This window comes from Silurus meridionalis, chromosome 18 (genome assembly GCF_014805685.1).
Source record: "Silurus meridionalis isolate SWU-2019-XX chromosome 18, ASM1480568v1, whole genome shotgun sequence".
Taxonomy (NCBI): Eukaryota; Metazoa; Chordata; class Actinopteri; order Siluriformes; family Siluridae; genus Silurus; species Silurus meridionalis.
The window spans coordinates 11,153,879-11,166,334 of NC_060901.1; the positions used below are offsets into that span (position 1 = coordinate 11,153,879).

General features: G+C 34.2%; 1 protein-coding gene across 1 annotated transcript in view; it reads left to right on the forward strand.

Annotated features, from left to right (window-relative positions):
* The first annotated feature begins 332 nt into the window (after window positions 1–332).
* LOC124401575 (LARGE xylosyl- and glucuronyltransferase 1-like) overlaps window positions 333–12,456 on the forward strand; it is a 45,343-nt gene continuing 33,219 nt past the window's right edge. Inside the window, exon 1 of the mRNA XM_046873967.1 lies at window positions 333–449. The gene's annotated coding sequence lies outside the window, so the exon portion shown is untranslated. The remainder of the gene's footprint in view (window positions 450–12,456) is intronic.

Below are 12,456 nucleotides of genomic sequence, written 5' to 3' on the forward strand. Positions count from 1 at the left end.
TACTGCCTGTTTCAGATTGCACACACTGCGTGGTATGTGAAGGAAGTCACGAAGCTTCATAATAAATACAGCGCGCACCAGACCTGGAGCACAACGATCGCTCATTATCATCTAACTTTAAAAGGGTATAAAGAGTCACGGAGGCTTCCATATGATCTTGGACATTTATCTGGAACTTGGAAAAAACAGGCTGTATGTTCTTGTGTTCAGACCTGTGAAGGAGCTTTTTCCTACAGCTGCATCGTCGACGGAAACCCCGTCCGCGCGCTGAACCGGTGCCGAAGCGGAGCTGTCCACTACCGCGGGTTCTGACGCAGAGCTACACCCGTTGCTAATAACTGATACCACACACACACACACACACACACACACACACACACACACACACACACACACACACACACACACACGCGGGTTGTCGAGACTGCCAAATGGAGTGAGCTCACAAGGTAAACAGAGATTTTCTATAGTTTATAGCTTTATGTGGAGTATGAAAACTCTCTCTCTCTCTCTCTCTCTCTCTCTCTCTCTCTCTCTCTCTCTTTCTCTCTCTCTGTCACACACACACACACACACACACACACACACACACACACACACACACACAGGTCATTAAAAAAACAACACATTTTTAAAAACAAAGCAATTCATATTATTTTCTTTTAATGGACATAAAAACATAAACATATATAACTATATATAACTATATATAACTATATATATATATATATATATATATATATATATATATATATATATATATATATATATATATATATATATATATATATATATATATATATATATATATATATATATATATATATATATATATAACTATATATATATAACTATATATATATATATAACTATATATATAACTATATATAACTATATATATATATATATATATATATATATATATATATATATATATATATATATATATATATATATATATATATATATATATATACTGCAAGCTAATTGCAACAGGACGTTTCCTTAACAAAAAGACTACTATTGGAGCATTTCTGAGGCTCTGTGGCAGTTCTAAGTACATTTAAGTGCAGAATAAAAGCTAAAAGCTTCTTAATCCAGTAATTTTGATCTGCAGTATTGGACTATTATTTCTCTTTATATTCTTTGAATTTAAGCACAGGTATGTGTATGAACCAATGAACAATCATACATATACTATATATTACACATATAGCTTTGTAAACAAAACAAACAATTCTTATATTATTAAAATACTTCACAGATCTCTTTAAATGACTGTATATGTTTACTAAATATGTTGTGAAAATGAGCAGATAGGATTCATAATCAAAAGTCTACAATATTCATGCTGTAAAATCAGTAGTAGCTTTTATGTAAAGTAAATTATAAGTTTGGAAATTGTGTTTCTGTTTTTGTTTGCACATTTTCTGAATGACCAATATCGAGTTATGTTTGTCATTCTGACTCTCAAATAAAAAGGCATATAAAGTCTCACTCAGGAAGCTACAGGTATCCTAACACCACTGATCTTTTTATTGTCCATGGAAGCTGTATTGACCTAAGTTTGGATTTGGTTTGGATTTTGTTTCATATTTTTTTTCATAATTGTACCAGTGTAGATTTATTCATTACTAGAGATTTAAAGCACTTTTGTACGTCGCTCTGGATAAGGGCGTCTGATAATGGTTCATTACGTATTGTTACTGATTTCAAATATTATTCCTACAAACCCAAAATAAAATTATTTTGCTTCTGAAGAACATATATACAAAAATCTGTATATTGGCATGAATGCATTAATATACACATTTCTTTATTTAAATACATTTAATAATACTATACAGGATAATGAACCTAATAGCAAAAGCCAACAATCAGCATTTTGGGTATCTTCATATCAGTCTCTGTGTGCTCTGGTTGACAGTATTTACATAAATTTAAACAAAAGATTCACAAAAAATACAGAGTGCAGAGGTAACACATTTGTCACACTTAATGACAATATAAGAATATATATATATATATATATATATATATATATATATATATATATATATACATAATTAGCCATAAGCAGATGGTCCAGTATTTTTCCAAAATGTTGTTTATGATGTGTAATGTGACACATTTTGGCTTTTGAAATTTTTTTCGAGCAAGTCACACTTGAGCGAGTCTACTCCATGTGAATGCACCATAATTGACTTATTTCCAGATTGCACTAGTAGCAAGACAGCTGCTATGCTATTTGTTTTATGTATAAGGAAAAAAATGACCAGATCGAGGTTAAACACTTTGAATGGGTAATTATATTGTTAGATTCTTAAGATGAGCTAATGCCTCTGTGGCCGAACTGATCATTATCCATATGTCTAAAACTTCTTTCTCTTTGCTCTTTTCTTCCTCTCGTTGTGAATAAAAATAGGGAAGCATCATTCTCCCTAAAGGCTCTATCTGCAGCTGAGGAATTTAATGAATTTTCTACTTCCATGACCTTATTTCCATCCTTTGGTTGCCATGAGCTCCCTGAGCTATTTTTTTCATGACCTTTGATTGAATAATAGGCTTCCTTTTGGTCATAAAGGTAAAATTTTGTGGTATTGTCACCTTACAGATTAAAGGTCTCATGCATGATTGTATACAACCTCGCATGTTCCAACCATACTGTGTAGGCTTCCTTCAGGTTCTCTCTTTTCCATCTACACACCTGGAGTGGCTACTTAAAATTGCTCCTAGTTGTGAATAAGTGTATGGTGTTTGGTGTATTGGTATGAGCACTATAGCCACATTGATTCTGACCAGGATAAAGCTGCTTTGTCAGTTGTGCCAGAGGCTTTTGAAAAAAAGGAATCCACAATGTAGATGTAAAATCCCCTGCTCTAAGCTGCAGAGATTTAGTTGTAATTTATTCACATGAAGCAGTTGATTTTGTGTTGCCTTTGCATCTTTATAGCTCTTCCCCCACATGTTTTTTTTTGTGTGTGCTGCATTTGAGTTTTATTCCTTAGTGTTGCATTTACACAGTGCTGACTCCACTGTACAGAAATAGACTCTCAAATTTTTACTCCCAGACACAGTTTTTCCTCAGTTGCACTGCATGATTGCCTGCTGTTTTACACTGTTATGCAGGCCATGACTCTTCAAATGTGTGTTTAGGTTTCCCAAGCCTCATTCCACAGGGATTCACAGAGGTGGGAACCTGTGAGCAGCAGGCAGCAAAAAATGCTTTGCAACTTTGCAGTGTAACAAATGAGCCCACAGTACCAAACATCCAAAAAACATATACCTATAAAAATAAAAAGTAAAATCTAATTCAGAGGTTAATTTTATGCATTAGGTTGTTCATACTAAAACTCAAGTACAATATAAAGGATATAAAAAAGCTACATATCTAAAACTTTCTTTGTTTGCACTTTCCTCTTCTTATACTCTACTTTCTTAAGGCATTTGTACTTTTTGTTGTTTGTGGTTAGAGTGCTCTATATCTATTACACTGTGAAGATATCTTCTGTGCACAGCTCTCTTCAAGTTATATAGGTTTTCAGTAGGATTTAGATCTGGAATTTGACTGGGCCATTCCAAAACTATGATCATTATCTTCTGAAGCCATTTCTTGAATAAGATGGATTTCTGCCCACGGTTGTTATTGGGATGGAAAGTGAACTTTTCTTCATTTTCAGCTGTCTGGAAGAGGCCTGCAAGCCTTGTGCCAAAATCGCTATGTATTTGGAGCTATCCATGAGTCCCTCTCCATTGATCTCCCCAGTCCCAGCTAAAGAAAAGACTCATAGCATGGTGCTGCCAACATCGTGCTTCAACATGGGCATAGGATTTTTTGTACAGGTGGCAGGAGATTATTTATTTATTAACTGTTTTTGTTTCTTTGTGAGAAACAGCATGTACGTAGCAGACTCCAAAGTACAGGGAGCGCTTTTTTTAAAAAACATGAATCTGAAAGTGATTAATTGTGTGCACCATCACAAGCCCCCATTACAAAAGGTGTGCACACTCATATGGCCAGGTTATTGCACATTTTATCCACTTGGTTTTTCTGTGAATTTTGCGCATTGTTATAACACATCAGATATTTAGATATGGTTTTACTTTTAACATCACAAAAAACTGCAATCTGAGCAAAAGGGGTGTGGACTGCATATGCGGTACTCTGTGTACTTTCTTTTCGTTTACTAGCCTTTTTTCTTTTCCAATACTTTTCTTTATCTGTCTGTTATTCAGTGTTTGCTTGCATTCAGTGCTGTGGAAAAGACCTTGTAGCGTCAAGGTAGAGCAAAATATATAAGCAATAAGTGAAGCTAAATAAATTCAATGGCAGCACAGTAGGCATGCGCATTTTAATCTAAGTGTGACCCCACATGAGTTACTCAGAGAACTGAGGAGTCAAGGTACACACACAGTGAAAGAGTCTAAGCAGAACACTTAGTTTCTTCGTCCATTTATTCAAGATGAAATATCTTTTTACAATTTGCATGACACAAGCTATTTCAGTCAACATGTCTTTCAACGGTTTCTTTGTACAGTTTTCTCCTTTAGAAGAGGAACTGAATACAGTAAAAACTACATTTTCATCTCAAAGATGCAGAACTTACCTTCTCTATAGGACTTGCATAACTTCCACCATAAACACACCATGGTCTTTGTGATAAGCAATAAAAATGTGTAACAATGTTATTACATCGGTACCCTGTTGGTGCAGTGGATAGCAGTGCTTCTTAGAGCTCCAGGGTTTTGTGTTTGATCTTTGAGTTGTGTGGCATTTAGCTTGTTCTGTGAATCCTCTGGGTACTTCAGTATCCTCATACCTCCTAGAACATGATAGATGCTTGCAGGTGGTTTGGCTCTCTAAATTGAGTGCCTTAAGAGGAACTGGCATACTGTACCATCAAGTTTTGTTTTGTACCCAGTGTTTATGGAATATTTCCTGAATCCACAATGACTGTAACCATAAGTTTTTCCTCTCAGTTCTGTCAATGAATTACTAAATTAAGTCCTATTGTAAGTTTTATATACAGGGTTAGCGTTTGCATATTTTTCTGTCAGATTTAATTGAATCCCTCATGCACATTTTATTTCATTCTAATTTTTTTGAATAATTATGGTATATGAAATGTATTTTGATCACAATTTTTGGTGTCTATTAATCAAATACTATTGACACCAGTTGGCAAGCTGAATATATTTTAAATAATTATCTGATTGGGGTCATGTTTAGATTTTAAGTGTTATGGAAAGATAGACTTATAATGTACAATGTAAAAAAAAAAGCTGGTTTCTCTTGATTTTAAAATGCAGTAACTCTATTCACTGAAAAAGCATACAGAAAAAGCAGCTATGGAGGATGAATGACTAAAAATAATTGTGCCCACATGCCACTGAAAAAAAAAAGTGTTAATTATTATATAGACACACAAAGAATTAATATAAATGGCACAAAATCACAAAGGCAGTATGAAAAATTTCTTTTTGTTCCCCCTAGTTGAATGAGTCAGCTGTGTCTGATGCCATGTTGCCAGTGGGGTATTCAGAGTCACAAATCTAATTTCTCCATGCGTGTGACCTTTCCACAAATCACAGTTCAGAGCATCTCGATGGTAGCAACAACTGTGATTTTAGGTTTTGATCATTTTCTCTTTCACTGCTAGGTGAGGAAGGACTCACTTGTCGTTGGTTATGTTCATCTACTGTACATGACAACACAGACATTTGTCTGTATCTTGGAAACCCAACCAGTATATGCAGCTAAGAATGTCTAGAATTTCGCTCTCCTTGTAATAAGTACTAGGTGAGGTGAACATGCATGGGGTAGAAATGAGTGCTGATATATTATATATAATATCCTTTTCAACCAGATTAGAGCCATTATCACTCAAGGAAACATTAGCAATTTATTAAAGCAATTTCTTTGTGAACAATTCTGTATTCTCTGGAATGCTTTTGTATTTTGTCAGAACTGGGACTGAATGATTTTGCATGGGTTAAGTCTTTAGAACTTGTTCACATTGGCTCTGTGTAAATCTTATTTATTTCACTGCTCTTAGAAAAATATTCTAAAGAAGCATTTCATAACTTTTTGCAACTGAGGAGAGATAGATAGTCGTTCAATTCTGTGCAATAACAATCTATTTTTTGTATTTGGTTATTGAAATCAGGGGTCTGCATTTTTAAACCACAGACCAGTTTTGTTTTAAAAATATTGTTGCAGACCGGGTTGGTGGGGTGTGTGTGGGGAAGGCAGTGTTGGGAGTTGTTCTGGATTTTATGAACTGCTTGTAGAGAGGAAGCTGTATTTTTAACCATATTTTCAAATAAAAGTTGCTTTTGTACCCCCCTTCCCTTGCTTTCCATTATCATTACTTAGTCTTTTCTTACCAAAAAAAAAAAAACATAGCAAAATCTGTAGATTTATATTTTAGCCTCATGTGTAAATATACATAAGAAATATTACAATGATAGAAAATAAGATAGGCCATTCACTGTTTTTAGGATGCAGATGTGTAATGTGCTCATTTTTGATTGAGGATTCAAGTAGACCTATGTGTCATTTCCAAGAGAGCGATTTGCATGAGTGGAATGAGTTTTAATGTAGCACTGGCTCGTTTATATAAATCATAATGGGCTCTGCTGTTGCTGTGGCTCAATGCACTGTAATATGACTACAAATTTATTAGTTTGTTCCATCATCACACTTGGTTTCGTTTTATCACACAGGTACAGTCAAAAATACTGTGTAATGTCTGTGCAGGACTCAAAGTGGAGGTCTAATTCAGTGAAATTCAAAAACCTTCAAAAGTACATGGAGCATTTTTATGAGCGCTATCAAGGTGAAATATCAAATAAAATGCATTAAAATAGTAGCTAACTGGTTAAAAAAAAAAAAAAAGGAAAAAAAAAATGACAAGAGTTAAAAAAGTAGGGGGGGAGTAGGGGGAAGGACACATACTGTATAATGTTTTAAAATACTGAACTTATTTTAAGTCTAAGTTAATTCAGACATTTTAATTATAATTGGTGATCAGTCTTAATTACAGCTTTCTCTACAGCAGTGGTAACTAAGATCTGCCAGAATTTGCTTGTCTGTGCTTTAATTCTGTTGTTTGAAACAGAAGCAGGGAGAATGCAGACTGTACAACAGATGGTTGAATGATTTGAAATTGATTTGAATTTTAGATGGTGTGAAGCTTTTTTAATTTATGTCTTCAATTTATGTGAATATTTTGGTTAAGGCTTAATAATAGTTACACTTTTTAAATTCTCCAAGTCAGTAAAATCCTCAGAGCAACTCACATTTTTTAAATGAAGGAGAAAGAAGTAGACTATACTAATAGCTAACATTATACGGCCCATTCTTTCCTTTAAAATTTACAATATAATTATACTAAATTACTTTATGGCTGCTTTGATTTATTTAATTTGCTTTGTAAAATACATTTTTCTTAGTGTTCAATGATTTACAATTTTCAAGTACAACATTTTATTTGCTTGCACGGATGTTCATGGATTCACCATGTATGATTTAGTAGTACGTACTTTGACATCTACTTCATCATTTTTGCTTTAAAGAATGTTTTTGTAATAAAGAAAAGACAAAAATACTGGAGTTAATTACCAAATAATAATGTGGCAATAATAATTATAATTCTGTTTGCACTATTTTAAAAACATTTCTAAATTGACTGTTCCAAAATATTCCAATGCCCAATTATGGAACTATTTTATAAAACAATTCTATTGGTAATTTAAGGAACATAAATAATTAAATGCATGTGCCGATCTACATGTGATAAATAAATAAATAAATTCATGTTCTGTAGAAGTGTTCATTTTCTGTTGCCATTAACACACAACAAATCTACTCTGTGGATAACTTTGTTAGATTGTGCAAATAGTACTAGAGATATGGGTTTGTTATAGCTTTCACAGTACATTTCAGAAGACAACTGAAAAGAATAATGCTGAAAATTAAACCTCATTTTATTGTGGTGATAAACCCCTTTTCTCTTTACTATGCTTCTGGGACAAAGGCATTAGTGTCTCACTCTCTGTTTCTGTTTACATTTTAACCTCATGCAGATACACATCTGTGGTTGTGAAATCATTTTTGTCTAATTCCAAACAAAGCAAAAAAAAAAACATTAATTGGTTTAATCTAATTTAACAAGCTATCATAATAACCACCTTTATTTTTGCATATGCTACAATATGATGATTGTATTACAGAATTATTCATTGGAACACACAATTATGTGATTATATCACCCCGTGTTCTATAGAAAAAGACAGAACCTTCATATGTGAATATGAATACTTAATTTATCTGAATGCATGAATTTTATTGCAATTCAGAAGTGCAAATATTTTATTACACATCACCTTGGAAAAATAATGCCACCCAAAAAAAAAGGCAATAGTGATAATAGTGATAGTGGGGAGGATATGACCCGAGATTATTTTCTAATTATTCCATTTTCTAGTTTGATTTCTTTTCCTTATTGATTATTCTGCTAATAATACGCATTCTGTTTCCCTGCCTGTTTAAAATATGTAGTTATTTTTCACTAATATTTCTTCATGTTGCTTTTATGCTTTCATTTCATGTTTGGCTGAAAGGGCTCTTGTAAATGTATATGGATCATTACAGTCTAACATGAGGAATATATATAAAAAGGGTACATTGTATTGCTACAGTTTTTTAGCAACTGGGTGGGGGGTGGGGGGTGGGGTGGTTTAGATGGTAGCATAATGGCTCTTAAGCAAAATATGTAAGATAAATAAATCCACCTTACAAATCAACCACAAAATGATCCACCTTACATTTCTGATCAATACGTTTTCTCTGGACAAGCCAGACTCCATTTTCCCTAAGCATTTCTCAGCATAATTGGCTCCACTTGATGAAGAGAGAGATGAGGATAGGGGTGGGGAGATTCACAGAATACAGGTGAGTGAGAGATAGAGAGAGAGATAGAAAGAGAGAAAAGGGAGCTAGGATGAGACAGAAAGAGACAAGTCTCTTGTTCTCAGCTACTAGAGAAGATCCTAAGTCTAGACTCCAGATTTCAGAGATTCTTTTTCTGGTCAAATGACAGAACTGCTCTCTGAAGCCAAGGAAAACCACAAAGTCTTTCCTTCTATCTACTGTGAAAGAGATTAATAGACTTCTCCAATTACTTCAGATGGTGGAAGTGTTGTATTAGAGTAAATGTGACAGGCTTAATATGCTGGTTAGGACACCACAGCACAGCATGACCTATTTAAACAGCCTGTGCTTTTTCCATGTGGTCTTGTTTTAAGAGCTAATTAAGCAAAGTAGAGAACCAATCAGTACTTTTACAACAATGAGCAGGCTGATGAAGTTACTTGCAAAAAAAATATACAATTGAAATGACTAGATTAAGATTTTTTTTCCTCATAGATCCTTGATTTCTTTTCTAGAATTTTTGATCGCATGTTTCAATGTTTTCCCAAATAGATTGTTTACAACTTACAGGTACACAGCAACGAAATGCAGATAATTATGAAAGAATATTTACAGCAGCTAATTGTATATATATATATATATATATATATATATATATATATATATATATATATATATATATATATATATATATAAAAGTTATAACAGTGAAAACAAGTGCAGACACTATTGAAAAGGTACAAGTAAAAGGTTACAAGGCTAAGGTAGTGATAAATGTGCAACAGCTGATAATCTAGGTAAACTAAATATATGTATACATATGTGTGTAATATTAGGGAGGATGTACAGTATATAAGGTATATATAGATACACATACATATGAATAAAATATTCGTGCAGATCTATTTAAGGCACAATATATGTAGAGGAAGTGTATAAACATATGAATATATATAAATGTGAAGGTCCAGGTTTTTGTAATGTAATAGATCTGGGTGGGATAGCAAGCTTGGCGAGAAAGATCTCATATGGATGGCCCCTCCCTTCCAAATATAGTTTTACCAGGTTTACCAGGCAGGAGGGCGCAAGCATATGGCCTCTTCTATCTAACCTTCACATTGTGCCTGTGTCCCTGTTGAGTGTCCTGATGGTATAACTGGTCAAAAGGCAAACTGGGCTCTCTAACTCAAGTTGGCAGTCAGTCTAGGGAAAGAAACTTTAACTTTAAACTTGCAGAATGCAGCAGAGATCGGAAATGCAAGTACAGTGATTAAGGCATTTAGAAAGCCACAGCCAGTAACTTCTGAAATCTACAATTTCAGATTTATTTCATCCAGAATGAATTACCAGAACTTCCCTGGATGCCTCTGCAGATCTCCTAGTCCTGGTAAGGTTAGACATACAGCCAACAATGAACAAAACCATTGACTGCTGTGCTTGTGGGAAGGTCTTTCATACAAAGGCATCCTACGTGATCCTCAAGGGTGGGAAAACTGCATTGCTTCTGCGCTTCCCACGCTCCTCTGCCTCTGTTGAAAGAAGCACAATGTCTCACAAGATAGGAGAGGCAAAAAAAATGGTAGTTATTAAGACTGAAACGATCACCTTACCATCTCCTCTCTCAGTATAGTAACAAAGTTCTATGCACAAGTCACCTTGATTTATCCAGGAAACAACCTAGTTTTAAAGCTGGCGAATCCACACTGGACAAGCTCTAATAGTGCCAGCTGCAAAAGAGGTCCCTCATGCCGAGAAGTCAACTATACATTGCATTCATTTAGCTGAAAATGGCAATTAACCTGGCATCCTACAGTATGCTGGCATCCACAGAATATTTACCATTCTCAGCCACAGGCAGCACAAGTGGCAAGACCATATCAGGCCAAGCATCTTGTCTTATGGCAAGCTTGGCATGTTTGCATGAACCTCTGGTTCGAATATGTCTGCAAGAAGGACTTAAATCTTGCAACAGAAATGGCCCAAATAGCTTATAACACACAGAATATAGGACATCAAGATGACTAGATGAGTCATAGTACCATCATTCATCTGAAGCAACTACAATAGAGATGGCCACCCTAAAATAGGTTTCATCAGCCATCTGAGAAATTGCTCCTCCTAATTTGGGAGAATGACACTACCATTTAAATTTTTTCAAACTATATTTTTAACACTTACTGACTCCGGAATTTATGAACTATCTACCATGACATAAAAATGTAGACTGTTTTTGGTATAAAGTAATTCCCCTCTTTACCACAGTTCGAATCTTGAATCCCCCGGTTTATCATGGAATTGCATTTGCGACATAACTAATTTGTTTTGCTGATTTTTTCGGTCTCTCGCGGATAGCATGATAGACCAAAAAACTTATAGTAAATTGTTTTTATGGAGTTTTATGTTGAAATAATGAAATGTATTAATAAAAATATAATTATTAATTATAAAATGAAGTAAAATGTTAACAGTACAGTACTGTATACATAAAATAGCATTTTTTGGGTTGCGTCTGTTTAACGTAGGATTACTGCATGTTTATTGTATATACTTAAAATATTTAAAATGATTTGAAACTCTCACCACCACCTAGCTAGAGAGCTAAATTCCAGATCCTTCAGCCATGTTATGTTCGATCTAAAGCACAAGAAAAACAACAGGATAATTATTTTATAATAAAAACAATTATTTGGAAACCAACATTAAAGTAAAAATTATTGACCCCATGTTATTTGCTATTACATATGTGAAACTTAAGTGAGTTTTCTTAAGGATATGAAAATGAGGCTATAAAATATTAGCATTAGTTAGTATTCTTTAGCTACCTTTAATCAGTTGAAGTGACAATACTGACCTTATTTCTGTCTTACAAAATTAATTTTATTTTACAATTAAAAATGTCTTAGAATAGATGCTTTATAGATTTTGCTAGTATATAGACTAAGTAGTGCTTTCATTTTTTTCCTTGTGATGCTCTGGGCTCTGACCACACTTCTTAATTTATCTCTCTACATTCCCTAAGCACCTGTTTCTGGGTCAGCCTAGTTTCTGCCATCCATCTCATCATCTACTCTAAAATTAATAGCCATGTCATTCACTTTTATTGCCCTCCACTATCTCTCAAATACACCTTGGTCAGTTGAATTACTTATACTTCCTACAGATAAAAACGATACCACTGATATGGTTGATGTTGCTCAAGGAGCCACTAATTGAATGCCTGAACTTTAGTAACACAGCAGCAGCAATATTCTTGTTTGTCATTTTGTCAGTTTATAGTAGTTGGCCTGGTCTGAGGGTAAATGTTAATTTCTTCATTCGGACGAAGCCTGTGCAGCAGGCGGTTTGGATTGTTTGGATTTACAGATACACCTATGCAACAATACAGCAATAAAAAGCTGTAAAGATACAGTATCTATTCGAGTTTCAGCGGGTTTGCAGTGTGCAGAAGTGGTCCTCTTTTTTTCACCTACATAGATGTCAGGAAAATGTATATGGCTATTTTATCTTACGGCAAAGGCATT